Source organism: Botryllus schlosseri, chromosome 2 (genome assembly GCF_051294905.1).
Source record: "Botryllus schlosseri isolate E-star chromosome 2, Bs_hap1, whole genome shotgun sequence".
NCBI classification, from domain to species: domain Eukaryota; kingdom Metazoa; phylum Chordata; class Ascidiacea; order Stolidobranchia; family Styelidae; genus Botryllus; species Botryllus schlosseri.
The window spans coordinates 228,701-256,387 of NC_137237.1; the positions used below are offsets into that span (position 1 = coordinate 228,701).

Genomic DNA, 27,687 nt, shown 5'->3' on the forward strand with positions numbered 1-27,687 from the left:
GTTATCCATGTACCAACCAGGTACCAAAGTCGAGGTGGTGTTTTATTCGGACGTATGGACTCTGTGCAAAAACTAAAGTACGAACCCGGACACACACACACACACATCAGGACATACAATATTCGTCATTTTCCAAAGCATACATTTCGATATACAAGAGTATATTGTTATTTCGTGTGGTTAACCGATGATATAGATGTGTTGCTACCGACGCGAGTATACTCTGAAACCGGTTGTCGTGTATATTTTCGTCACTGTTCGTTGTAATCTATTTCAAACTTTCGCCAATACAGCAAATACCAAATTGATGTGTGTGGTTGTCAGATTTCAAAACGAAAACGGTATTTTTACTTAGGTAAACACCACATCTCCAAGCGAAAATGGATTATTACTCAGGGAAAAATATATTTCCAAGTGAAAATGGTTTGTTACCCAGGGAAAAAATAGGTTTCCAAGTAAAAACGGTATTGTTACTCAGGGAAATGTCAGATTTCATAGTGAAAATGTATTATTACTCTGGGAAAAGTTAGATGGCCAAGTGAGAATGTATTGTTACACTGGGTAAACGTCAGATGTCCAAACGAAAATGATATTTTTACTCAGGTAAACGACGGCCCGCCAAGTGAAAATGGTTTGTTGCTCAGGGAAAAATATATTTCCAAGTGAAAATGGTTTGTTGCTCAGGGAAAACATATGCTTCCAAGTGAAAAAGGTTTGTTACCCAGGGAAAAAATAGATTTCCAAGTGAAAATGATATGTTTATCCAGGTAAACGACGGACTGCCAAGTGAAAGTGGTAATTTTACATAGGTAAACGTCGTGGGTTCAGTGTCGTTGGTCTTGTTAAACGCAGCTGTCGATGAACAAAAAAGCCGAGTTGGGGGTATATGACTACGAAGGGAGAGAATGAAATCGCTATTATGAGTGCCAGAAGGTTGTTGTATGTAGATTTGACAGTAACCCTATCATTCGCATATGACAAACACAATCATGGTCATTAACTAACTTGCTCGGTCTAGATCAGGGGTTCTCAAAGGGTGGGCCATGGCCCACTGGTGGGCCACAGGAGCATTTGAGGTGGGCCACAAAGCTATTTAGAAAATTTTAGAGTTAACGTAAGTTTAGTTATATTTGTCACGTTAATCGCTAAAAATTTATTCATATTATTGAATTATACGTAGGCTATACGTAAAGCTTTTCACCCGACTCTGATGACACGTAGTGGTACGTATGGCGTCAGCATGTACAAGTCCAAAACGGGAGGGAGAAACGGTGGCTTTTTCAACTGGCTATGGCAACCTACGGCTAACAGCCACTAAAATAATTTCGAGTATATAATAACTGAAAGGCTGGTATGCTGAAGTAACCAAGTATTCCGGCAGGGGCTGGGGCATATGTCGTATGCCGTTGAAAGGGGTGTCCAATAAACTCGGAATGAAGTGTAATTGATGTATTGATTTACTGTATGCTACTAAGGCAAGTCGTAATATTGTAAGATAAAAATAGCCGTAATTGCAAATTATTAGCAACTTCTGGTGGAGGTATACTGCACCACCGTAACGGATCGTAATGGATTGAGGATTTAGCGGAGCGCATTAATATTTGGAGTTGTTTTAAAATGTCCGCCCTGATATCATCGTACATAATATAAGAGCCACATGAATTGATTGTATCATTGGATTGAATATTCTGACATCGCAACTTCAGTTGGTTTGGTACAAGATGTGTTATTGCATGCATATTAAAAAATCTTTCTCCACTTCTCTGTAGTATACCCCATTCACAAATGAATTGTTTGAAGCTGGCCCATAATGATTATGTTATTCCCCACAATAGTGGAACTAAAATCCCAATCACACAGTGGGTGCATGGATTTGATCACTGTGTTTCGCGATGCAAATGGAGCAGCGGACGATTATAATATACACAGGGGTTTCAGCCAATGATCTAGCAAGGCCGTAACTGCTACACCCATACCCCGATTGCGGGACCTCGAAGGGCCCAAGATTATTTCGTTGGTCGTTTGTTGGAGGATATTTATTCGACTTGAGAATTTTTGTCGCGCTTCGCGCGATTGACTAGGCCGAGAGGTCTACACTACATTTAAATATTATCAGTAAATTAATAGAAAAATGCGCATATTTTAGAGAAATAGGCATATCGGTGCAGTCGATTACCACGCATTGAACAGGATTATGACTCCAAAATAAGAGGTGGGCCACAGCACATTTTCAAACCGGAAAATGGGCCACGGCCAATCAAGGGCTGAGAACCCCTGGTCTAGATCAATGCAAAAGAGATGATTCGTTTTTTTTTTTTTGAAACCGTAGCGAAGACCACATGTAAATCTATGCGATAGACTTCTATCTCCTTACATTCAGTTGTGTCGTGTCCATTTTAATACGGGCCCCACGTGTATGACATGCACACACTAACACCGTAAACAGAAGTCGATGATTTTGATTAATAAAAATATTTCTTGACTACGTCGGAATGTCTATGTTGTAGAAAGTACATACTTTTATGGAGTTGTGTGTTTAATGAAAGCGATTGGTTACAAGTATGTGTTGGGGAAAGAAAATTTATTTTTCTGTATGTGACGAAATGAAAATAGATTCGTGGTTTTAATTGAATTGTGACTGTGTTGTTTTAATGTACGTTTCAGCAGGTAGACTTGACACTGAACAACAATTCGACTCACAAAAAATGTTTGTTGTATGATTTGTCACTGGTGCGCAAAGGGTTAGGAATATTTTTGTATGATAATATCTTCTAGCTGTTTTGTTGTGAGGGCAATCATGTGATGACTCAGCACTTTTCGTTAGCAAAGTAGATTGATCTATGTGAAAGATGTAAGGACCGTGACTAGAAAACATATGTACTTTCTTGTTGGAGTAGCTGATTTACTGCTATGGCGTTGACATAACCCTCTGGAAGTGACTATGCTTTTCTTTCACGAAAGTTTACGTGGCTCGTTGTAATAAATTTGCGTTAACTAAACTCGGATGGATACCGCAATTGTGCTGGACTTACACATGGTATTCGCATACTGTGCACATACAAACTTTTGTGTAAACAACTCTGATGTTTCTGTTCGTACTAGTTCTGTGTTGAACTATTTGATTATTAAGATACATGAACACCCATTCAGACAATAAAGTTCTTGTGATATCGAAACAGTTTGAAAGCACCACCGATCATTGTACAGGTTTGTAGCATGGGAATATTTTCATGTGTCATGAATATCTTTCGTATACATTTAGTATGAAATGAGATGTGTGGAACAATAATTAGTGTCGTACAAAGTGTTGTGTTTGATTGCCTACTTTTTATCAATGTCTTTGTGATGTTAAAAGACGGCTGAGTTTTCATTTACATTAAGCGGGGACACTCAAGTAATGAATTTTACTCGTTTGAAAATATCGATCAATGGAGTAACAGTATCAATATGAGTGGTATATTATTTTTTCGCGATATGCAACCAATCTTCCAAGCATAACTTGTCAAAAATTTATCATGTCATAGTCGGTTGTTACGAATTCGAAAGAAATGTACTTCGATTATCACGATGATGGAAATTAAGATCAATGCAGTATTTCGGAGATGGGTGTGTATCGTCTGGTATGTTCCCCAATCACTAAATGTCGGTTAGTTAAACGATACATTTACAAGTTTACCGAAATCTTGATTTACAAATAACAGCTTGATGATGTAAAGCTCAACCACGCAAATGTGTTCATTGCAAAGTATTTGACACAAACAAAATATCGTTTGGAGACCATCACATTGGTTTCATTTCGAGTGAGTGAAAATTGTTTTCTGTTGGCCAGGTAGGACTCATTTGACAAACATCGTACACATTGTATCTTCGTGATGGTAACGACTTTGAGCGGCTTGGTTTCATGTCAGGAATTATTATTTGAGGGTTCAAGAACAATTTCAATCAATACTACAAATGAACAACAATGCAAAACACGTTTAGCAAATAACAGTGTAGCAAGTACTTTTTTGATATTACGATTGTTGTGCACCAGACATTTCTAACTGAATTGGATGCATCTAACAAACATATCACAATTTACTTTGGTAATGATCAAAGTATGTGAAATGGTGCGAACGGATTAGGTATTATTCAAGCGGCGGTATGCCAATTCACCTAGTGTGATATCTTGACATCGTGTAATGCGCGAAAGTGTTTCAATTCTCACCGCGGATTATGATGATAAAGTATTGTACCGGTTGTTTATCAGCAAACTAAATTGTTGTTTCATCTTTAGTCTTGGGTACTGGAAACAATTACATTTGTAAAATATTTGCTGATATCCGCAATACGCAGAGTGATTTGTACCAACACGGAATATCTTCCAAATCAAGAACATTTCAGACAAGTATAGTTTTACAAATCAATATGTTAATAACAATGTTTCCGAAAAGTTTGTTGCTGTCATAACTTTCAACACAACGCGGGTCTAATTAACGCGAATAATTTAATAATCAAGTCGTGATCAACTATTACATACGTCAAATCAATGTGTCAATCCTTATGTTTACATCATGATAATTTTCAATATAACACCTGCGTTCGATTGTAAGAAATGAATTCTCAACATGTTGGGCAGACTTTCAAATCTCGCATACTCAAACATATTATGTTAATCTCAAGTCGCCGGCGCCGAGAAGTAATTACTTTTATCTTACAAAATATACCGCATAGTAATTTCTTTGTCTCGCAGAATAGTAACGACTTTTACAGTTGAACAAAAAAGACGAGTTGACGGTATATGTCTAAAACCGAACTTGCTATGGATTTTAGATTGTGGCGATTGTATGGACTCGTGTATGCTTGACTGTTTTCATACTGATACTGTTTGAGTTGATTGGGTGAGTTACAAACGATTTACTTGACTAGGTTTTTCCTTGTTGGCTTTTTGGAGTATGGTAAGATGGTAAGATGTCGAGACGTAATACTATTTCCGTTAACTCAATTGCAACGAAAAAATAACCAGATAGCTTGTACAAGGTTTCGACAAATAGATGGAAATATTCCGATTTAACTCATCGTGTCGCAACTCGATCGCGGTATGTACAAGTGGTTGTCAAGTAAGAAATATTTACAACAGGTGCTATTTCATTGATTGATTCTATTGTGTGTAGTAACACATTTGAATATCATGATAGTATAGTGAAATTATTTACTGAAACTCTATTTGACAAACGGAAAACTCAGTCGTGAATAGAGTTGTATGGTCATTACTTGTTTCAAATCAACATGCGCATAATCTCTAAATATGTATGGGTTGAAAGTTGGTAGTCATGTTTGTCAATCTATTGCAATTCAGACTATGTCAAAGTCCAAATATTTCATTTTGGGTGATCTCAATTTACCTTTAGTACATCTCGCGAGTGGATTCCGACGCCGTACTATAACATTCTTAATAATACAGGTTCGAGGATTTTCATGATAGAGTTGACAAGTGATAAGATGCGTGTTTGTATTAAGAGTTTGATTTGAAGTTGACAACGACAATAACTGTATAATGCACATACTTGTGATTCTTGATTCTTGTAGAGTTATAGTTGGTATTGATTCTATAGGCGTGAAAACAGCGGCGCGAATGTGTGAATAATTCAATGTGACTGAAAGTCGGCGTCAGTAATATTCAGGTTACGATCGAATCAAAAGATCACGTTAAAAAGATTTCTCAAATTAATTAGAATTGTACCGGATTAACACATTCAGATACGAATCAACTTGAGCTGTGTAGTAAGTTTCATTTCAAGTTGTCAAATTGATACATTGCTTGAATATTCGCATGATTCTTGTCATACAACTAAAGTGAACGTGAAACATATAGCGATCGCGGAAAGTATCAAATCTTGGATATTCAAGTCACCGTCTGCGACGGTTCTGTTATTCGGTGCTTATTACTTAATAGGTAATATTCATATTATATCAGACTCGTGAAATCCAGTTCTGCACCAAACTACCAACATATTACATTGTAGCGATTGCAATGTATGTAACCACAAGTCACGAGAGATGGTTATGTCTTATAGGTGTTATCTTGTGAGCGATCGTAGGATTTTAGAATTATTTCGCACCTTTTTGAATAAGCGTACACTTCACAAAGGATTAGGGTTAGAGTAGAAATAAGTGACAATTTGTCGCTATTCAAGTTACCGACACTGGCGGTCTGTTATTCGTTACTTATTAAATCTTTACGAGTTCTGTGACAAACTGCTTACGAAAATTTCACCGCGTGAGCGATCGATATGCCTGTAACATCAAGTCGCGTATGTCTGAGACATTATCTTGTCAGCGATCGCCTGGTTTGCAAACTATTTCACACCTATTTGGAGTGTTAATATGTGAACGCGGCTATTGTTGGTATTGGAAGCGCCGGTTATGTGACAAACTTATTACCAAAATATTACTTGTGCGTGATCCCTATCTTTGTAACATCAAACCACGAGAGATGACTATTCTGATGTGCTATCTTGTGAGTGGTCGTAGGAAATATTTCACACCTTTTTGGAGTGTTAGTATGTGAACGCGGCTATTGTTGGTATTCGAATCGTCGTCGTCTACACCGGCTCTGTGGTAAACTAAATAGCAAAACATTACCATGCGACTGATTCGAAAATTGCGCTATCGCGGTGAAGTCACGACTGTGAACAGCAGACTATTCTGTAGGTGCGAAACAGCGGTATACAAGGTGCGAATAATCCGATCGGAAAGTACTATTCAGGTTACGTAGGAATCAATAGCGAGGAAAGACTTAGAACACGATCGGTCATTTGTCACGACTAAACTATATCATATATAATAATTTACGATATACACATTAACAAAGGTTCATTCACATGACTATTTACTTGATACATATTCAACACCGTGCGACAGTTGCCTATACCCGAAAGGGCGATATGTCGACGCATCCATAAGAACACATGGCGAATGCGACCACGAGTTTCCATGCGATGTGCGAGAGATGCCTATACCTAAAAGTGCGATGTGCCAACACGAGTTTTCCATGCGATGTGCGAGAGATGACTATACCTGAAAGTGCGACATGCGAACGCACCCATAAGAACCAATGGCGATGTGCCAGCGGAAGGGGGGGGTCTAAAAGCGCGATATGCCAACACGAGTTTCGCGGCGACATGCGAGCGGGCCCATAAGAGCCCATGTTAGTTCGCGACCGATCATACCTACTACTCACGAATCATCAACGGGTCATGTTTTATCATCATGATCTAGAAATGTGTCGTAATAGTTGATCATTTACCGCAAGGTAGCTTTTAAAAGTGAAAGTGAAGTCTGTTGAGATTTCAGTAATTTTTATAATAGTTTGAGGGTGAACTTTCAGTTCTTATATCTAAAAAAGATATATGGCACTTCAATATATTGTTGAATACTTAAAATTCCAAAATGCCGCCGCGGGCCGCACAAAATGCTCTCGCGGGCCGCGTGTTTGAGACCTCTGGCCTACAGCATGTAAATAGGGTTACCATATTTTGGAATCGGGAAAGGAGGACAAATTTAAAGACATTTTAAAAAACCCAAAAAAGGAGGACAAATCCTCCTAAAGGAGGACGTACCTTACACGTAAATAAGAGGCATGCACACTGAATAAAATAAAGGATAATATAAAAGTAAGCTACACAAAGGAATGCTGCATGCATGACTTGTGCGTTGGAACCTTGTAATTGGCGAAACCGTGGATTAGGAGTAGCGTAAAATTAGATTTACTGGAGTAAGTACGGTAAATAAGGAAATACTTTTGAGTACTTCAAAAAAGTAGAAATACTCGAGTAGGTGTTGCCTACTTGGACTGTCTCCTCAAGTGATTTTGAGTTTAGACAACTTCTACTTCACAGTTTTTGTTTTTTAGCTAAAACTAGGCCTAGCGTTGGGACCCCGGGAAATCCCGATCCCGGGATCCCGGGATTTGAAGCAATCCCGATCCCGGGATTTGTGAACAGCATCTACCAAGGCCATATCTCTTAATTTGGTAATAAAGCAGTGTCCCAAACTCGGCTGATTGTCTAGAACAGTGGCCTCAAACACGCGGCCCGCAAGAACTGTTTTTGCGACCCACGTCGGCGTTTTGACTTTTCAAGCATTCGACAATATTAAACTCGAAAATTTCAGATTTCGAATTTGAGAACTTGAAATTTCATTCTGAAACCACTCCAAAAACCTGAATCGCTGTCACACATCAAACGTCCACTAGCTTCTAAATTATAATGCGACAGCTTTTACGATGACACGATGCATTTGTCGTCTCGCATGGTTTCTAACTGTCTATATAACTCCTTATGTCGCCAAATTATGCCAAGCACAACAATATGTTTAAAAAAATATTGAAAAATATGACTTTTTCGTGGCAACCGTGAATATTACAATAGTGTATTACATTTTCACAATGTGTGTGGAATGCCAATCTGCAAGGTCCGACAAAAAAGGCGTACTGGGAAACACATATTATACCAATATTTGATGCTGCTGCCCGCCGCGTCATCAAAAACTACGAAATTGGCCCGCGATAAAATTGAAGTTTGGGACCCCTGATCTAAATGATGATACTATTGATGCTCTTATGTTTTGCGTCAATTCAATATCACAAGGACTAAATGTTATTTGTGTAACTTGTATGTCTATTTTACTACTTTTCTAATCCCGGGAAATCCCGGGATTGTGGAGCGAAAATCCCTGGAAATCCCGATCCCGGGATTTCAAATTTGTTCCCGAAGTCCCAACCCTCAGCGAGTGAAAGAAATTTGTTTTGGTTATTTTTTATCGATACTCACGAATGACTAAATGTTAAACATTTGCACACCCAAAATTACGGAATTTGCAAATTTATAGTTCAAAAGCCTCGCACCTGTGGTAGCGTAATTCATCATGAACAGCTCATAATTTAAAATAGCATTCGACTACTACGAGCTATTGTCGCGCTTATTCCCAAAATCTAAATATTATTAATGCCAGATCACCAGGATACCCTCAACATCGCCAAGCAATGTTAAATTCTCATTTGTTACGTACAATGACATCGCAGTGAAACAATAGACTGCGAGATGGGGGTCGAAACATCCGATTTCACATTTGAAACCCCGTTTTTTTTACAGTGTTGGGATGACTCGAGTCACCTTTTTCGTATGACTTTGACTCATGACTCGAAGCAAAATTCACGAGTCAATTTCAAGTCATCAAGTAGGGCCTAATCGGTGTCGATGAAATTCGCTGTATCTTGCATATGTTCGGATTGTTCGCAAAACGCTGGTTCTCTCACAAATAAATTGACCACAAACGAAGCGATCAAAGCTTACAGCTTACGTTGTCGTAAACTAGTAGTTAAGTAATTTAAAAGCATAATATCTATTTCTGTTCTCTGTTCTTATACCTTGACCAAATCTCTTGCTTTATTGAAATTGTATTCGAATATAGTTTGTATAGTCATTAACCAGTGGCGCAGGCTCGACTTGTATCATATCAATATGTAAGTGGGTAGGGTATAATGTATTGCATCGCATCAATTCGTTTCTCTAGTCTCTATTCACTATTTTGGCTGGTAAACTGAGGCTATACAATTACTTGCGTAGTTTACAGAGGTGGTCAGTAACGAAGTACTTCTACTTTTTCGAAGTACTCAAGTAGTTTTCCTCTACTTCTGGTACTTACTCAAGTAGATCTGATTTTCGCTACTTGTACTTCTATTTCGTAATATTTTGTGATATACTTACTTACTTTTCGCTATTTTCATTTTGTCAAGTAGAAGTAGTTCAATCTGCCAATCAGGAAGATAGCCTGAGGAATTTCGGGGCCGTTTTCACGGAGTATTAACATATAATTTTCATAAAAGTTTATAAAGCCCAGAATTTTCGTCGCGCCTCGCGCGCATTGCTGGATACGGAGTAGCCAGTATGATTTCACGAAAGTATCGGTGAATATAATTTAGGTAGAGGGTTGGCGTTGTTCCGTTCACACCACATTGTCGCCCTTCGTCCATATCAAATGATTCATCACAGCAGTATATATGGCTCATCATAACGTTTGAAACTGATGTTTCGCAATCTAGCATTTACTTGTCATATCGTAATCTAGCATGTCCAATGGCGTGTCAAAATCTGGAAAAGTGGATTCTGATATTTTTTTAGTTTCAGAGTTATTTAGCATACTACCTTTGAAACTTTCTGGACTAAAAACATGAAATACATGTTCTGCTTTCAGAAGTAGTATTTATATTTTACTTTCAATTCCCAGTATCATACACTTTGAGTTATAATTATTATCAGTTCTTTTGTGCGGATAACATACATGTTGAAGTAAAAAAGCAAGTGTAATAATGCCTTTAATTTCTGGAAAGAAAGCAGGACAATATGGCATTTTTACGGTCCACCATATTTTTTATTTACGTTTACTAATCGCGCAAAGTGTTTACAGCGTATTCTATACAACTTCTCCGTATTGCTCTTCGACTAAACTACGGGCCTTGTAATATGGGGAATGGCGTCATAACCATGCTATTTTCTAAAACGTGCTGTTCGAGAAAACAGAGGATAGGCATCACATTTCCATATCAATACTATCACTTTCATCCCATGATGTGGACAAAACTTATGCTATCGAAAATTGGATACCTGTTGGTATGCATCAATATTAATCAAGCTCGTCACCTATCGCATAGCTCAAGTTGCACCTTTTTGCAATCCATGTGAACGAATTAGGATCGTTTTCATAACTACTTACTTACTTGAGTACTTTTTAAGTCAGTAAATTCTACTTCTACTTCAAGTGGTTTTAGGTTGCTTATGGAAGAAGTACTTCTACTCGTACTTGAGTAGATTTTTTCGTCACCACTTCTACTTCTACTTAAGTAGATTTCTTGACTACTTTGACCACCTCTGGTAGTTTAACAGTTCTAAGTATATGTGAGCGATACAGCGCCTTTTAGCGTGCATATTTAACTTTATATTCGTTCATCGGCTCAAAATCAATCACCACTCAATCTGTATTTCAAACGGCTAGCAAAATGCAATGCCGTAATCATGGCTCATACTTCGAAAAGGTAACTTATTGACTTGACTCGTGACTTGACTTGACTTGACTCGAAATGACTCGTGACTCGAAGGTAGTGACTTGATTCCAACACTGCCTTTTGAAATGCCAATTCTAACTCAAATATCTCACAGCTCATTTGCAATTCAGTAATTCATATTCACAGTTATTAGTTAGTTGTGTTTTAGTTAGTTAGATTCGGATATTTGAAGTCTCTAGTTTTGAAAATACAGCAGCTTATTCAAGTCTGGTAAGAACGTTTCGCGAATACTCTCTCAGTTTTATCACAATAATGCCGGATCGCTTGTAGCTGCCGCCATAGCTCAGTGGTTAGAGCACTGGTCTTGTAAACCAGGGGTCGTGAGTTCGATCCTCACTGGTGGCTTAGTTGTCGTGGCCGAGTGGTTAAGGCGACAGACTAGAAATCTGTTGGGCTCTGCCCGCGCAGGTTCGAATCCTGCCGACAACGGGTTTTTATTCGAATTCAATTAGATTATATTTGCATGCATAATTGCATATTGGAAATTTTCATCTCCTAAATCTTGGTAAAATTTGATTCATATCTTTCAAATAGGTATCAATTTGTTGTTACAGAAGCAGAAAACAAATGTCGTCGTTTGGCGTAGATTGTGCTAACTGTGTTCTGTTGCTTAGAGCAGTGGTTCTCAACCGCTGGTCCGCGGACCGGTGCCGGTCCGCCAGGGCCAGGTGAATGACAATTATATACCTTAAATTCAAGATTCAATGCAAAAGGCTTGTCCATTGATCAAATAAATAAAACATCAAATTTTAAACTGATTCAGAACTTCTTGAGGTAACACTAGGGCTGGAAACATGTTCGATTTGACTTAAAGCTCAAGACGTGTCATTTGACGACATGCAGATAAGACCGAGATGCTCGTTTTAAATAATGCCATTCATAATTTCACTGTGAACGTCAATCATAAACAAATCTCAATATGTGACTCAGCAAAATATCTCGGCGTCACCATTGATTCCAAATTGTCTTGGAAGCAGCATATTGAATGCACAATATCAAAACTAGCTCGGTGTGTGGGAATAATGACCCGTCTCCAATCTTTGGTTTCCAGATCAGTGCTACGAACCATCTACTTCTCTCTTTTCCACTCTCATCTGCAATATGGAATCGTAGTATGGGGAAATGCATGCACAACATTTTTGTGCAGAATTCGAACCCTGCAAAACCGTGCGATACGGCTGATCTCATCTGTACCTTTACGTACCAATTTATCGCCTTACTACCGTAAGCATCAAATTTTGCGAGTTGATGAACTATATCGCTTCGAAGTATCAAAAGTTGTTCACAAATATTTTTCCAATAGTCTGCCTACTGTGTTTGATGACTTTTTCATACCTGCTAAACATGTCCATTCCCATTACACGAGATCCTCGTCTAAAGGAAACATCTACTTACCCCCACACAACTCTACTCGGTGATATCGAATGCTTCTCATTCATAATATTCTTATTTGCGTCACTTTTAACAGTTTCAGGTAGCATTTTCAAGTATGCCCTACTAGTATTGATAGACGAAATAATATCAGCGTGATAACTTTACTATTCTTTGAAATTGCAATGAAATGCCTGTCCTGGTAGACCCAGTCTCGAGTCATATTACTTGGTCCGAGTCATGTACAATGACTCGAGTACAAGTCAAGTCAATACACAAATTGACTCGAGTCATTACAACCATGATGAACATAAATCATAGCGTATTTATTTGAAACTTTTTCCAACATTTTTCAATTTCTTTTCGCTCTTTCCACGATTTAGTGTCACTAAATTAGGCTTACCATATTTTGGAAATCTAAAAAGAGGACACTTTTTCAACAATTTGAGACTTGCAAAACCGGAGAAGAATTCTCAAAAACCGGTGAATTTTTCCCACTTTGTGATCGGTTGACTAAAAAAAAAAAAAAAGGTCTTCTTTCCGCTCAGAGCTCAAAATACCGTTTTTCTCTCCGCATTGCTAGGTGGATGACTAAAAAAAAGGTCTTCTTTTCGCTCAGAGCTAAAATCACCGTTTTTCGCTCCGAAATACCCGCCGGAGAGCGTCACTTCTGTGCTAATTTACGGTATATCACTCGCAATTTGCTCTAAATCTGACCTAAATTTTCAAAAAAGAGGACAAAATCTCAAAAAAGAGGACAAAATGGCGTCCTCCTAGGACACTTTCAAAAAAGTCAAAAAAGAGGACAAATCCTCTTAAAAGAGGACGTATGGTAACCCTACACTAAATGTCTTGCATATTAGGTGCCCGTCTCCGAGAAATACGCATGATTTATAGAAATAGGCATTTGGGCGTCAGCCATTACCACGCCATGACGTACCAACACATAGTAATGAAGATTAGGCTAACATGGGACTCCGAAAGGCGTGCCAAAAATACGACAGCGAGAAAACCGATTCAGTCATGAATAGTGGAAAATTTTCGCTATTGACGCGATTAAGCTACTTATACTCTTTGCTTACACTGAGTAGAATGAATGTGCTCACAAGTACCGGTGAAAATCCTCCCAATTGTGGCTTTATCGTCATGTGGGGAAAAAGATCAACGCTTTTGGAGTCAGTCAGTCAGTCAGTCAGGTTTAATAATATTTTCATCTTTTCAAAACATCACAAGACTGCGATACAATGAAAAGATAGGAGGGTGTCGAAACAACTTGGAGTAGCCATTAAGATCAGACACCCACCTTAGCCTAGGCGAAGTAAATAAGAGGCATGCACACTGAATGAAAAGTAATGCAGAGAAATATAAGACGCAAGCGACAAAATGGGGTGGCATGTGGCGGAGGGCGAGGTCGATGTTAGGTCGTGGTGCGGTAATCCTGAAGACTGGCTAGTGTTGATTTAGAAGAAATTGCTTGTATTTCGACTTGAATGCGGACATGCTCGACGACTGACGGATAGCCGGCGAGATGCTGTTCCACAATTGGGGTCCGGCATACTTGATAGAGCAATGCGTTTTCTTGTATTCAGTCCTGATCATATGGTATAGTTGTTCTTCGTTGACGCGCGTGTGCTGTACTTGTGCGCTTTTGTCTCCGAGGTGAAGTATTCCTTGAAATTTGAGGGACATTGACCGCAATGGAACTGATACATAAACTTGGCAATTTCTAGCTTCCTCATATCTTCTAAGTTTAGAACACCAAATCTTTTGAGAAGCGATTTATCAGTTGCACATCCAGGCCCCCGTGGGGCTTTGGCAATGATACGGATGATCCGATGTTGAAGTTTTTGCAGTGGGTCAATTGTATTCTTGCAGGCAGCACCCCAACAAAGAATTCCGTATTGTAACTTTGATAGGAATAGAGAGTTGAAGAGTATCAACAGCACGCTGACTGGCAGAATGTAGCTAAGGCAGCGAAATAGACCACATACCTTCGATAGTCGTGGTTTGAGTGATTGTATGTGACTCTTCCAGGACATGTCCGAATCCAGTAAAACACCAAGGTATTTGGCGTTTTTAGTGTTGGAAATTGGTTGGCCAGCGATGTCAACGGTTAGGTTATCGCAGGAGTTCACGACCAATAATTGGGATTTCGCAGCATTAACCCGAAGGCTATTATGGGACGTCCACTCATGCACTTTGGGCATTTGATCACTGGTGACGGCATTCAAGCTTGCGGTAGTAGGTGCGTGAGATAGGAGGTGAGTATCGTCAGCGAAGAGTGTGGTATTCAATGATGAGGTTTCAAAGATATCATTGACATATAAAGTAAAAAGGACAGGTCCAAGAACAGAGCCTTGCGGAACACCACAGGTAACAAGGTGGGGGGAGGACAAAGTGTTGGATATCGAAACCATTTGATATCTCCCAGTAAGGTAGCTTTTCATGAGCTCTAGTTGTGGACCCCGGAACCCGTAGCGCGCCAATTTTGAGAGAAGAATACTGTGATCGACGCAGTCAAATGCTTTTTTTAAATCAAGAAAAATGTTACATCCCACACTTCGTTTCTCCAAGATGTCATAGTACTGTTCAGCCACTGTTAGCAGGGCATGCGAGGTTTGATGTTTTCTGCGGAAGCCGAATTGTTGTGGAGAAATGATAGACATCTTGGCGAGGAACGAAGACAGGCGGGAGAGGAGCAATTTTTCGAAAACAATTCCAATACACGGTAGGACAGATATAGGTCGGTAGTTGGTGACATTAGTTCTATCTCCGGCTTTGTAAACCGGGACAACTCTGGCAGTTTTCAGATAATTCGGGTAGACACCATTTTCTATCATGAAATTGAAAAAATGGGCGATGAGATGACCGATGTGTAGGCTAATCAGTTTTAAAAACCAGGCTGGAATTAGATCATATCCAACTGCCTTGTTAGATTTAAGTTCATGTATGGCAAGTACCACTTCCGTGGAAGTTGCTGGCTCGAGCAAGATGGATTGGGATACTGATTTAACCTCAGGCCTGGCCGACGCAGGTTTAGAAATAGATGAGGCGATATTAGGCCCTACATTGCAAAAATATTCATTGAAGTAATTTGAGATTGCCGCAGGATCTGTCAGATTGTCCCCGGTAGTCGAGTTCGTGATTTGCGAGACAGGCATGGGGCGTTTTTTCTGGTGCAAGAGCAATTTAATTCTTGACCAGGTTTTTCGAGTGTCCTTCTTATGTTTGTTGAAGAATTTCGCGTTAGCTTTCGCTTTTGCCTTGGAGATATGATGGGAGATGAGATTTCTGAAGCGTCGAAATCTTTCTCGTTCGTCTTGTGAGGTGTCCTTGGTATCGAGTCTGTGATGCCACCGGTTACGTTTTCGGATCAGCTGCACCAACTTTGAAGACATCCACGGTACCCTGTTCAATTTTCGACGACTTCTTGAGATGCGTTGAAGAGGTGCAAATTTATCTATCAGCCCTTTGATGGTGAACATGAACTCCCCAAATTGATCGTCAAAGTTGCTTTTGGTGATGTGTGGGAGAGTAGACGGATGAAAGAGATTGAACGAGGCCTCGTTGAGGGCATCTTCGTCAACGGATTCAGGGTGTCTGCTGAAGTGATGAGATTCAGCAGGTATGCGTTGTTGAGATAATATGCAGCCGATATAATAGTGGTCTTTTATTTTAGCAGATATAACAAAAGGGAACATTTCTTTGTCAAGCACGTTCGAATACAAGTGGTCAATTAAAGTGCTTGATTTCTCGGTGATTCTCGTGGGCTGCGTGATCATTTGGCAGAGACCAACGGCTTTAACGGTGTTGGCGTATGAGTTCGATCTCCTATTGAGAAGATCTATATTAATATCGCCCATAATGAAACAGATCTTTCTTGAGAGAGAGAGAGAGAGAGAGAGAGAGAGAGAGAGAGTCTTTATTTTCATCGAACCAAAATACATAACAAACGGCAGTGATGGTGGTACAGAAAATATGCGTGCACAGTATTCGGTATTAGATAGGAATGATCGATAAGACCGTGAAGGTCATCTAGTCTGATCACACCAGCATCTTGCACTGTTGATTTTATCCATGCTGTTTTCCATTGCCTCGGTGAATTCAGCGATTTTGTTCTTACTATTAGGATGGTGGTATAATACTGCAACGAGAAATGATTTGTGTTTGCCGATTGGGTGGTCGATTTCTAGCCACAATTCTTCGCATTGCTCAATATTCAGGTTGTATTCCGAACAGATTTTGTAAGATATGTCATCGTCTACGTATATACCAACTCCGCCGTAAGTTTCGGGCGCTGGGATATATTCGAAGTTATAGCCCGATATATTTACGTTCTCTGAGGGTTAATTCGGAAAATTTACTTCCGAGATTGCTACAAAGGAGGGAGTACTTTCCAAGTCACAGACCAATTTATGAAGATCGGCAAAATGTGCGCCTTTATTCCATTCAAGCCCTCCCAAATTGGTATGTATGAAGGAGATTTGTTTATCAATAGGGAGTTTTGACAGGAATGATGATGTCTCTTCAATCGATATGGTGGTGCATTGTTCGACGAGTGGAAAAGTACAGATATTGTTATCCATGTTGTTATTGAGTGCGGGGATGGTAACTGTTCAACTATTGAAGGCACAACACAGAAATCGATCCCATGGGAGCTAATTATGCATTCGTTTTTGTGTTCCAAAACTACGCACCATTGGAGATAATCCTGTTAACTTTCAGTTCGAGGGAATTACCATGCGGCAATGGAGACAGTAACAGTCGAATTTGTCAATATGTGACTTACACAAATCTTATGATGCGAACTTCAGATAGACGTAAGATCCAAGTTACTAATAATTGTCCAATGATAGCTCCCGATATAACAGCGGCAATATATAAAACCGTTAAGACCTGCAACAGCGACCTTTTGATTCCGTTTTCCGTGACTCTAAATCCAATTCGCTAATTGTCCGTAAAATATTAGCGGTTTCTGGCTCCCAGTGTTGGTGATCAGATCAATTGGTGAAAGCTATCTATCTTTATTGACAATATCCACTTCTTGTCTTCAAAATCCTGACTTTTGGAACTGACATAACTGCATATCTTGAGAGCGAAGAAAACACGTCCGCTCGCCTCGACGTCCTGCGGGTCCACAGCATGTGATAAAAATGATAGTATTGATATGGAAATGCGATGCTAATCCTCTGTTTTCTCGAACAGCACGTTTTGGAGGTGGGCTGACGACGTGCTTTTTCGGCACGGATTGCCGGTATAGTTACTGTAAGGTGTTTTCTTGCGTCACGCATTGTATTCGCATCCCATGACATGCCGCCCTAATTCTTGTCGCTTCCTTTTTCTATACTATCTTCTTTACTTTCATTCAGTGTGCATGCCTCCTCTTTACATCGCCTAGGCCAGGGGTTCTCAACCTGGGGGGCGCGCCCCCCTTGGGGGGCGCGGGAGGCTCTCAGGGGGGGCGCGAAAAATTGACGAAGTCAGTATAGGGGGGGCGCGAGAAATTGACAAAGTCAGTATAAATTGTACGTGTCTGAACATGTGTTTCACATCCATTATGAGAAGACGATTAATGAATATGAAATTTATTCCATATTCAAGAAAGCTTGCAAAATACAAACTCTAGCAACAGCGCTCAACTGAGTATAGTCTGATTTCAACTTCATTTAAGCAAATTTTTGAAATTCTTTGGAGATATAGAGAGCAATTCCCACGTGTAGGCTAAGTCATTCATGGCTTCATAGCTTTGACAGTAGCCTAAAGCTTGTCGCGCTGGGCAGCTCTTGTTAGTATAGCTTACGAACTGCACTGCCTAAGACAGACTTAGATGCAACATAGGTTACCCGGTTTCGCCCTCAATTAGGCTATAAATCAACACAATTAATTCATTTCGAAAACTGATCAAATTTAGCCTGGCAGGACAGAACGACGCCTTGCTCTCTGTACTCACTAACAGCATCAGGATTAGTCTCAGGGTGACCTACATTGAAATTAATTGCATGTCTTGTTCAATGTTTTTTGTTATTTTCAAACAAATTTGAAGAAATTTGTCAGCAATGTAAAATACTCAACAACTGGAATGCAGATTCAAAATTTGCGTTAGATATACCTTATGTATACTATTAGATCAGGGGTGGGCAGCCTGCAGCCGTAGAAGGGAATTTGAGCGGCCGTCGACGCCTAATTCAATTAGTATGTGTTGGCGGCCGTAGACATGCAAATTGCAATTACGAATTCACTCCCGCATTTTCGAGAGATTTTAATTAATCTTGAAATTTTCTTCGCCCTCCGCGCAATTCAACAAGACTTCATTTTTCTATTTTAATGCAGTAGCGCCCTTCTTAATCTGAGCCGGAATGGGAATTGGCAAGAAATAGCAATTCGTTCGCGGCCCTGAAAAATTTTCGCGCTCCGCGCGACAATATGCACCTCCCGGCAACTATTCATAACATTGCCACTCGCGATTTCGGTGTGTACAATAGGCCATTGTGAAAAGTAAAATAGTCCGGAGTTCACCGGGAATGGATATGGACGGTTTACCGTAGGAATTTTGCGTCCAGATCGTTCATTGCGGCTATGCCCTGGAATGCGGCCTTACGCTACATAAGCAATCGAAATGCGGTCATGATTATCAAAAACGTTGCCCACCTCTGTATTAGATGATGTGCTCTTTTTGACATGACGACAAATGCAAGGGGGGTCAGGGGGGCGCGAGTTTTTTGACCATCTCCAAGGGGGGCGCGTGTCAAAAAAGGTTGAGAACCACTGGCCTAGGCCAAGGTGGGTGTCCGATTCCATAGACAACTCCTAGTCGCTTCGACATCTTCCTTTCTTTTCATTGCATCGCATTTTTTGTGGTGTATTGAACTGATAAAATTGCTAATAAACCAATGATGATGATGATGATGAGTTGCCAGAGTAGCCTATGCGTCCGGTGGCAGTGGGCAATGAGCAAGGTAGCACAAGTTGCTTGGCTCGACTACGAAACGCTTCTTGTATCGATATTGTCAAAGAGAAGAATGTTATTCGAGTTGGCGTGGTCGGTTAAACCCACGGCCTTCGGCACGAAAGACTGTAAACGACTCTCGGCGGTAGCACGTTTATCTGGATAAGGCAATTTTACATCGACTCAGCAGACTGACTACCATAAAATCACATGGATGCCATCGTGAAGATAATTAATCACGATGAAAACCCTCCAAATGTCACTCTCTAGCATCATATAACTGCAAAAAACGGCTGCATGCTTTACATTTTGGCTTAATTCAATTTTGAAAGTTCACCGGTCCGCCAGTCATTTTTTTGAAATTTTACCGGTCCGCGAGGTGAAAAAGGTTGAGAACCACTGGTTTAGAGTCAAGTATACCTGTTTGATGCTGGTGTGGTGTGATCAGACTAGATGACCTTCCCGGTCTTATCGATCATTCCTATCTAATACCGAATACTGTGCATGCATATTTTCTATACCACCATCAGTGCTGTGTGTTATGTATTTTGGTTGGATGAAAATAAGACTATCTCTCTCTCTCTCTTGTGTGATGTGCTTGCAGCCATTGCTAGCTCAGAGTCGTCGCTACTAACAGTGGCGTAATTTTGGGAGTGAGTTTTGGGGTCGAAACAATCCCATTTCAAACTCGAAACCCCCTCCTTTAAAATACCCGCATTCTATCTATAATACTTCTATACTCATTTGCAATTCAGGATTCGTTTTACCAGTTACTATAGCTAGTTCTAGTACTATTTTTATAGCACCAGCAAACCTATTTTGAACCTTTTGGTGCTTCGGCGCTATGCTAGCAGTGTTTGAAAGCCAGGAATTAAGCTACTATTGTTATTCAGAGTGCATGCCTCCTCTTTACATCGCCTAGGCCAAGGTGAAGGGCTGATTTTAAAGATTACTCAAAGTCCTTGCTTCACCTTCCTATCTTTTCATTACATCGCAATTTTTGATAAAAATTGCTAATAAGCCGAACTAACGAATCAGCAAACGAACTACAGAATACGATGCCAAAGAAATCAGCGCTTTCACATATCGGTTAATGAGTGATCGGTCGACGGTGCCGTCGTAGCTCAGTGGTTAGAGCACTGGTCTCGTAAACCAGGGGTCGCGAGTTCGAATCTCGCCGATGGCTTTTTATATATTTTGATCTAGCGCTGTAGTAGGGCTTATCTATCATCATCATTGGCAATCGCGATAATGAATTTAGTTAGTTACATCATTAGTAGTTGTAGTTTGATGAATTCAGAACACTGGAAGACATCACAATAGCCAGAAATTAGGAATTTATTCAATCCGACAAGTACAGAACTTATAGTTAAATGGAATAAAATATATGGAATAATATATTTAATAATATTCTGTACTAGTCAAAGCACCGATAGTCGTCAAAATTGCCACGCAATTACGAATTTATTCAACCCTGAACAATTTTATCAAAGAAACACTGTTGTAGACAGAACTTTAATATACAACTGAATAATTCTTCTTTCCAATTCTCTACTATGAGTCGCTGACCATTACCCATGACGACTGTCATCATCATCATCATTGGTTTATCAGCAATTTTATCAGTTCAATACACCACAAAAATGCGATACAATGAAAAGATGGGAAGGTGTCGAAGCGACTTGGAGTAGTCTATGGAATCAGACACCCACTTTGGCCTACGCGATGTAAAGAGGCCAGGCATGCACATGCACACTGAATGAAAAGTGAACCGAAAATATTCAGGTTCATTTCAATAACAATATTGAACTTCAGTACAGTCCGGGGAAGTATGGAGAAAATCTGCAGACAGATGGATTTTGATCTCACGTTTTCATAGCTTAACACTTGATACTTCACTATTCTTGAGATTTGGAGAATCGAATGTGTAGTGATAGGCTCAACCAATAATAATCGTCAGATTATATTTTCATCTGACATACACAATGTACTAATGCGATTAGACACAATGCGAAGTAATGATCAGATGGCGGGATGCCGACGAACGACCAGTTGCGGTCTCGTCTGGCAAGCGTAAGAAAAGTGTCGACGAATATCTTTAGCAAATAAAAAGTTAGGAACCAATGTGCCGAAATTAGTCGAAAACCTATCGCATCTGTCATCGTTATACGAAATGGGTATTGTTCATGACGAAATATATTCCTGTAAAAAGATGAACAGATATGCAAGCTGCTGACTTGCTTAGACTAAGCGATGCGTCACTAAATATCAGAATAATATGATCACCTGAAGTCCTTGTTGACTTGGTCTTGTAAAACGGGGTCTTCTGCGGCCAACATGTTCCCTTACCAACATGTAGCGCCACCAGAAATACCTTTCACTGGCGATAATCTAGATCGCTAATGATAAGCGCCTACGTTGACACTGTTTTTACAGCGGGAATCGGATATTGACGCTATTGTGTATGATACAATGTCGTAGCTATTGTCAAAACGCGCAAGTTATTTGCTCAGGCCGTCGCTCACGATGCCACCAACTATACAACTTTCAAGTCTTGATTTACTTCAAAGAGCATTCTCATTCACAACGTTCACGTCTCGTGCGCCAAAACTAATGGTCGACATATAACGGTATAGCTCTAGTTTGGGAGGGATTGGTCAATTCCAAGTCTATTTTCGATGCGTTAGTTTCATTTTGTAACGATCGGGTAACCGCAACACAATGGCCATAACAATGACCCGTTGCGACTCTCCAATTGTTCGAACAATGACGATATTTCAGACTTGGAGGACGGATTCTAGGTGGATCAGTACCTGATCATTATATTGATTTATATTTTCGGAATCGGTGCAACAGTAGCTTTCGATCAAGACCAGATTCAATAATTTCTGCGCTCTGGACGGAACGAAGCTGCAAAATCGGTCGTTGCCGTTCCGTGTTTAATTTCTATAATGTGGTTGTGTGATTGTGGAACCGGGACCGCAAGCACATGGTTTCACCCGCCCAATTAAACAATGATTTTGAGCTCACATATAAGGGTAATCGATGCAACTTCTGGGGGGGGGGGATGCTTGCTATATGAATCTGGTTTCTATATACATCTGGTGGTTAAATTATTTGAATGAATTCTGTCAATAATATTGGTCGTTCCATATTTTACTATATAGAAACTATACTCTCCGCCCACATGATCAGAGTTAGCGGTAGAGCTGGTGGATGATGATGAGCAGGGTTGTAATGACTCGAGTCATGACTCGACTCGAGTCCGACTCGAGTCACGATTTTCTGATGACTCGACTTGACTCGAGTCATTTTTTCAAAATACGGAAATGACTCGACTCGACTCGAGTCAATCTGTGTATTGACTCGACTTGGACTCGAGTCATTGCGCATGACTCGATCCAAGTCAATCGACTCGAGACTCAGACGGCCAAGACCGACATTTCATTGTAATTCCGAAGCCAACACACTATTGGGATTTCGTCTGTGGGTACTGGTAGGCCTACTTGAATATGCGACCAGAAACTGCTAAATGTGAGGAAAATTGGTATATTATAAATGCGAAACATTCGATATCACCAAACAGAGTTATAAAAGGTGGGTTTACCAATACTTTAACTGGAAACTGAGCAGTCTATACAATGACTTGGACTCGGAATCGAGTCATAATTTCATGACTCGGACTCGACCCTCTGTTCGCTGACTTGGACTCGGACTTGACTCGGTGGTGAATTGAAATGACTCGTCTTGACTGTAGTCAAAACTATAAAAGTGAGATTCCATAGACAACTCCTAGTCGCTTCGACATCTTCCTTTCTTTTCATTGTATCGCATTTTTTGTGGTGTATTGAACTGATAAATTTGCTAATAAACCAATGATGATGATGAAGATTGATCGACTTGTGACTCGGAGCCTTTGTGACTTGGTTACAACCCTGCTGATGAGTTCGAAAATGCAGGGAGCGTATATAATTGCTTTATAAACGAACCACATCCACTGGTTTCCAACCTTTTATGGTCGCGACTCCATCTCAAATTAGAAAATATTCCGTGGTCCAGATCAAAATCTGACGAGCTGATTACTAAAAGAAGTCAGCACCATTTGCCCCGACTTACTCACGGGCTATTTTGGAAGCTGATTACGTTCAACATATTCGCAAACCCCGGAACAAAGGCAATAAACGACCCCCGTTTGGAACCACTATCTTTGAATAAAGCATTTATACGGCCTTAACGATCTCTAGGAATATACCGTTCTCCTATAATTGCGATTACAATTATAGGCTTATTCCAGTTAATGAAGGTTGTTTTTATTTATATTTTATTGCAGATTTTGCGAAGGTGGTAGTCTCCGTATTAAAATCTATCAATGTGATAGTAGCCTAAATCAAGCGCAGCGCGAAGAAAAATATCATGCATCAGCATAAATATTCCCAACAAATATTGTTTTTATGCTGATTTACGAAAAAATTATGAACCCATACGTCAAGTCTTCAAAATTCCGGACATTTGGCATATTTTAGAAATTCCTCCCGGACGCTAGTTTGTACAGTGAAATTCCGGACATGTCCGAGAAATTCCGGACGTATGACAACCCTAGCATATAGGCCTACATATTTTAGCGATTTGGTGTTTATTACCATCTTTGACTCGGCTTGTGCTCTACTCAAAGGTATATGATGATAAGTTAAGTCAAAGTCCAATAGCTTGGGCCGCATGCCATTTAAACTTGGGACAAACAAATTTTCTGTGCGGATTGCAGGTGTTGGGAAAGAGAATAATTCAATTCTGTAATGTTTGGCTGCCATAAAAGGAGCCTCTTAAGAGTGTCATTATGCAAAATGTGTCCTAATTGAGTATTCTCCGTGTTCGACCTTGTAAGTATAGAATGTAAACGTGGAATGGCAACGACCGATTTTTCAGCTTCGTTCCGCTTCGCTGAAGCTTTACTCGGACATATTTTACAGCAGCTACTGTAGGATTTCTGGCAATCCAAAAGTTGTCTTCCAGTCAATCAACCAATCAGCCAGGTTTATTAATATTTTCATCGTTTCAAAACATCACAAGACTGCGATACAATGAAAAGATAGGAAGGTGTCGAAACAACTTGGAGTAGCCAGATCAGACACCCACCTTAGCCTAGGCGAAGTGAATAAGAGGCATGCACACTGAATGAAAAGTAATGCAGAGAATATAAGACGCAAGCGACAAAATGAGGTGGTATGTGGCGGAGGGCGAGGTCGATGTTAGGTCGTGGTCCGGTAATCCTGAAGACTGGCTAGTATTGATTTAAAAGAAATTGCTTCTATTTCGACGTGAATGCGGACATGCTCGACGACTGTCGGATAGCGCGCGGCGAGATGCTGCTCCACAATTGGGGTCCGGCATACTTGATAGAGCAATGCGTTTTCTTGTATTCCGTCCTGATCATATGGTAGTTGTTCTTCGTTGACGCGCATGTGCTGTACTGTACACGCGCGTCCACGTCGTCCAAATATCATATGATCGACCGAAAAGATCATCGCTCTATCAAATATGCCGGACCTAATGTGTGGAACAGTATAAAATCCCCAAAACCGGTGAATTTTTCCCACTTTGTGATCGGTTGACTAAAAAAAAAAAAAGGTCATCTTTCCCGCTCAGAACTCAAAATACCGCTTTTCTCTCCACATTGCTAGGTGGATGACTTAAAATAAAAAAGGTCATCTTTTCGCTCAGAGCTAAAATCACCGTTTTTCACCCCGCCGGAGCTTCACTTCTGTGCTAGTTTGCGGCATATCACTCGCAATTTGCTTTAAATCTGACCTAAATTTTCAAAAAAGAGGACAAAATCTCAAAAAAGAGGACAAAAGGGCGTCCTCCGAGGACACTTTCAAAAAAGTCAAAAAAGAGGACGTATGGTAAGCCTACTAAATAAATACAGTCCATCCTCAAGATTACCGGACCACGACTGACCTATCGATCTCGCTTCCCATGACATGCCGCCCTATTTCTTGTCGCTTCCTTTTTCTATACTATCTTCTTTACTTTCATTCAGTGTGCATGCCTCCTCTTTACATCGCCTAGGCCAAGGTGGGTGTCCGATTCCATAGACAACTCCTAGTCGCTTCGACATCTTCCTTTCTTTTCATTGTATCGCATTTTTTTGGTGTATTGAACTGATAAAATTGCTAATAAACCAATGATGATGATTGTGCGCTTTTGCCTCCAGAGCGCAGAATCAACTGAATCTGGTCTTGATCGAAAGCTACTGTGGCATTGATTCGGAAAATATCAATCAAAATATGGTCAGGCATCCGCACTTAGATGAAAAATCACTGTCAACATCTAAAATCTGCATTGTTCAGATCAATCGTATGACCGCAAAACAATGGCCAATTGCGGCTCTTCGATTGTTCGGACAATGCCGATAATTCAGACTTAGAGGGCGAACTCTGACGGGTTCAGTGCGTGATCATATTTTTATTTACATTTTCGGAGTCAGTGTGACAGTAGCTTCCGATCAATACCAGATTCAGTTGATTCTGCGCTCTGGAAGACAACTTTTGGGTTGCCAGAAATCCTACAGTAGCTGCCGTAAAATAAATCCGAGTAAAGCTTCAGCGAAGCGGAACGAAGCTGCAAAATCGGTCGTTGCCATTCCACGTTTACATTCTATATTGTAAGCCACTTCGATATATTTTAATAAGAAACCACCTGTTTCAAAGGGTCGAGTTTATTTTAAATTGATTTTCGTTTTAAATGCAAACCCTCTACTTGTAGGTACGACTCAATATTACATTTAAAATAGCGATATGCAATTAGGATTATTGCCTCTGTTGGAAGTTGCAGCATGCAAATATTATACTCATCCCGACTCTAAGAAACATAATTTCCCTTCGGCTTCGCCCCCCTCAAATGCTGTCACCCTCCACTGTTCTATTGCTACATAAAGCAGAAAATACGTTCGTAACTCATGAATAAATTTATAATTTTATATTTTATTTCAATAATTAGTGGATAAGCTTACATATCCTTGCATTTTGAAATAGAGATAAAGAATTCTAATATACTTCGCTACTAGGCTACTATGAAGTTGAAATGGGCCTCCGACATCATCATCATCATCAGCATTGGTTTATTAGCAATTTGATCAGTTCAATACACCACAAAAAATGCGATACAATCCTACTCCACGCCAATCTCTGGAAAATATCACGAGTAGCGCACTCCAGTGTTTGGATCAAGTCACTGGCTTCGAGTCACGAGTCATCTGGAGTCATTGCACATTTTGACTCGAGTCAAGTGACTCAAGTCATGATTCAAGACAAATTGAATTTTCGAGCTAGTGATGATGCGAAGCCATCGTGAAATAACGTCGTCAATGCAAGTCGGATTCAGATTGAGGTTGGCCTCGGCTCAACAGATGTTAGGGAACGATTGAAGAGAATATTTTTTATTTTTATTTTTATTCAGTTTATTCTTACCGAACGTGCGTCGACGGCGCAGTTCAGCACTTGTGCGCCACCGCACGGCCGTTGTGTTGATCTCTTCATCCTCGCTGCGTCGTACTATAGAGACTGCAGTCGTACACGTTTTTGTTTGGCTGCGCGACAGAATCTGATCCTTTCGCTGGAGGTTTGTCTGTTCATCATTCGTGAACAAATCAACGTTTTGGGTTACAACAGGAAACGCTTGTTGGTGGTGTGAGTCAGGTTTTCGTGGATAGATCAAGTGATTAGCTGTGATTGGGAACATTCTTGCACTGTAACTATAGATGTGTACATGAGAAAACCGGCATATTGCAAAAGAGTGAATTATCCAACCCTAACGAGCAAATTAAGAATACAGGTACGGCTCATGCAAGCGCGTCATGTGATTTGCGAGTAAAAACCCGCCATCGCATTTTCTACCTGTCCCAGAAACCTCCGTCTGACGTATGTATTGTATAACGAGCCAGTCCAACTTGATATTCTCTTTCTGAACTCTTTCGACTACCCCAAGTCCATCTCAGAACTGTATTTTGAGCGGCTACTTTGTCACTGACCACAACTTCATCGCAGTTTGACCTCTTTGAGTTTTAGCTTTCGTACATTCTCCTTACCTTAAAGTCTGGCCGTGCTTCCTTCTGATGTCAGCACCTCTCACCTCACCAGATGGCCTGAACAAGTGAACATGCCTCCTTTTGGCATTTTGTGATTAGCTAAATGATTTCTGCTTTCACTTTCCATTACTTGTGAGACAACTGTAGTAATAGCCCGAGTCAAACTTTTCGTCTCGTCACTTT

General features: G+C 40.2%; 1 protein-coding gene, 1 long non-coding RNA gene and 3 other non-coding genes across 5 annotated transcripts in view; all 5 read left to right on the top strand.

The window, feature by feature from the left end:
- Positions 1–27,687, top strand: part of LOC145432702 (heat shock cognate 71 kDa protein) — a 205,649-nt gene that overhangs the window by 71,909 nt on the left and 106,053 nt on the right. The gene's annotated exons all lie outside the window — the stretch shown is intronic.
- Positions 11,377–11,449, top strand: Trnat-ugu (transfer RNA threonine (anticodon UGU)). The gene has a single exon. It is a non-coding gene; the product is annotated as a tRNA-Thr (tRNA).
- Trnas-aga (transfer RNA serine (anticodon AGA)) lies at positions 11,452–11,533 on the top strand. Its single transcript has one exon. It is a non-coding gene; the product is annotated as a tRNA-Ser (tRNA).
- Positions 11,649–20,051, top strand: LOC145432820 (uncharacterized). Its single transcript, XR_013912983.1, has 2 exons — positions 11,649–11,725; positions 19,837–20,051. It is a non-coding gene; the product is annotated as an uncharacterized LOC145432820 (long non-coding RNA).
- Positions 20,535–20,607, top strand: Trnat-cgu (transfer RNA threonine (anticodon CGU)). The gene has a single exon. It is a non-coding gene; the product is annotated as a tRNA-Thr (tRNA).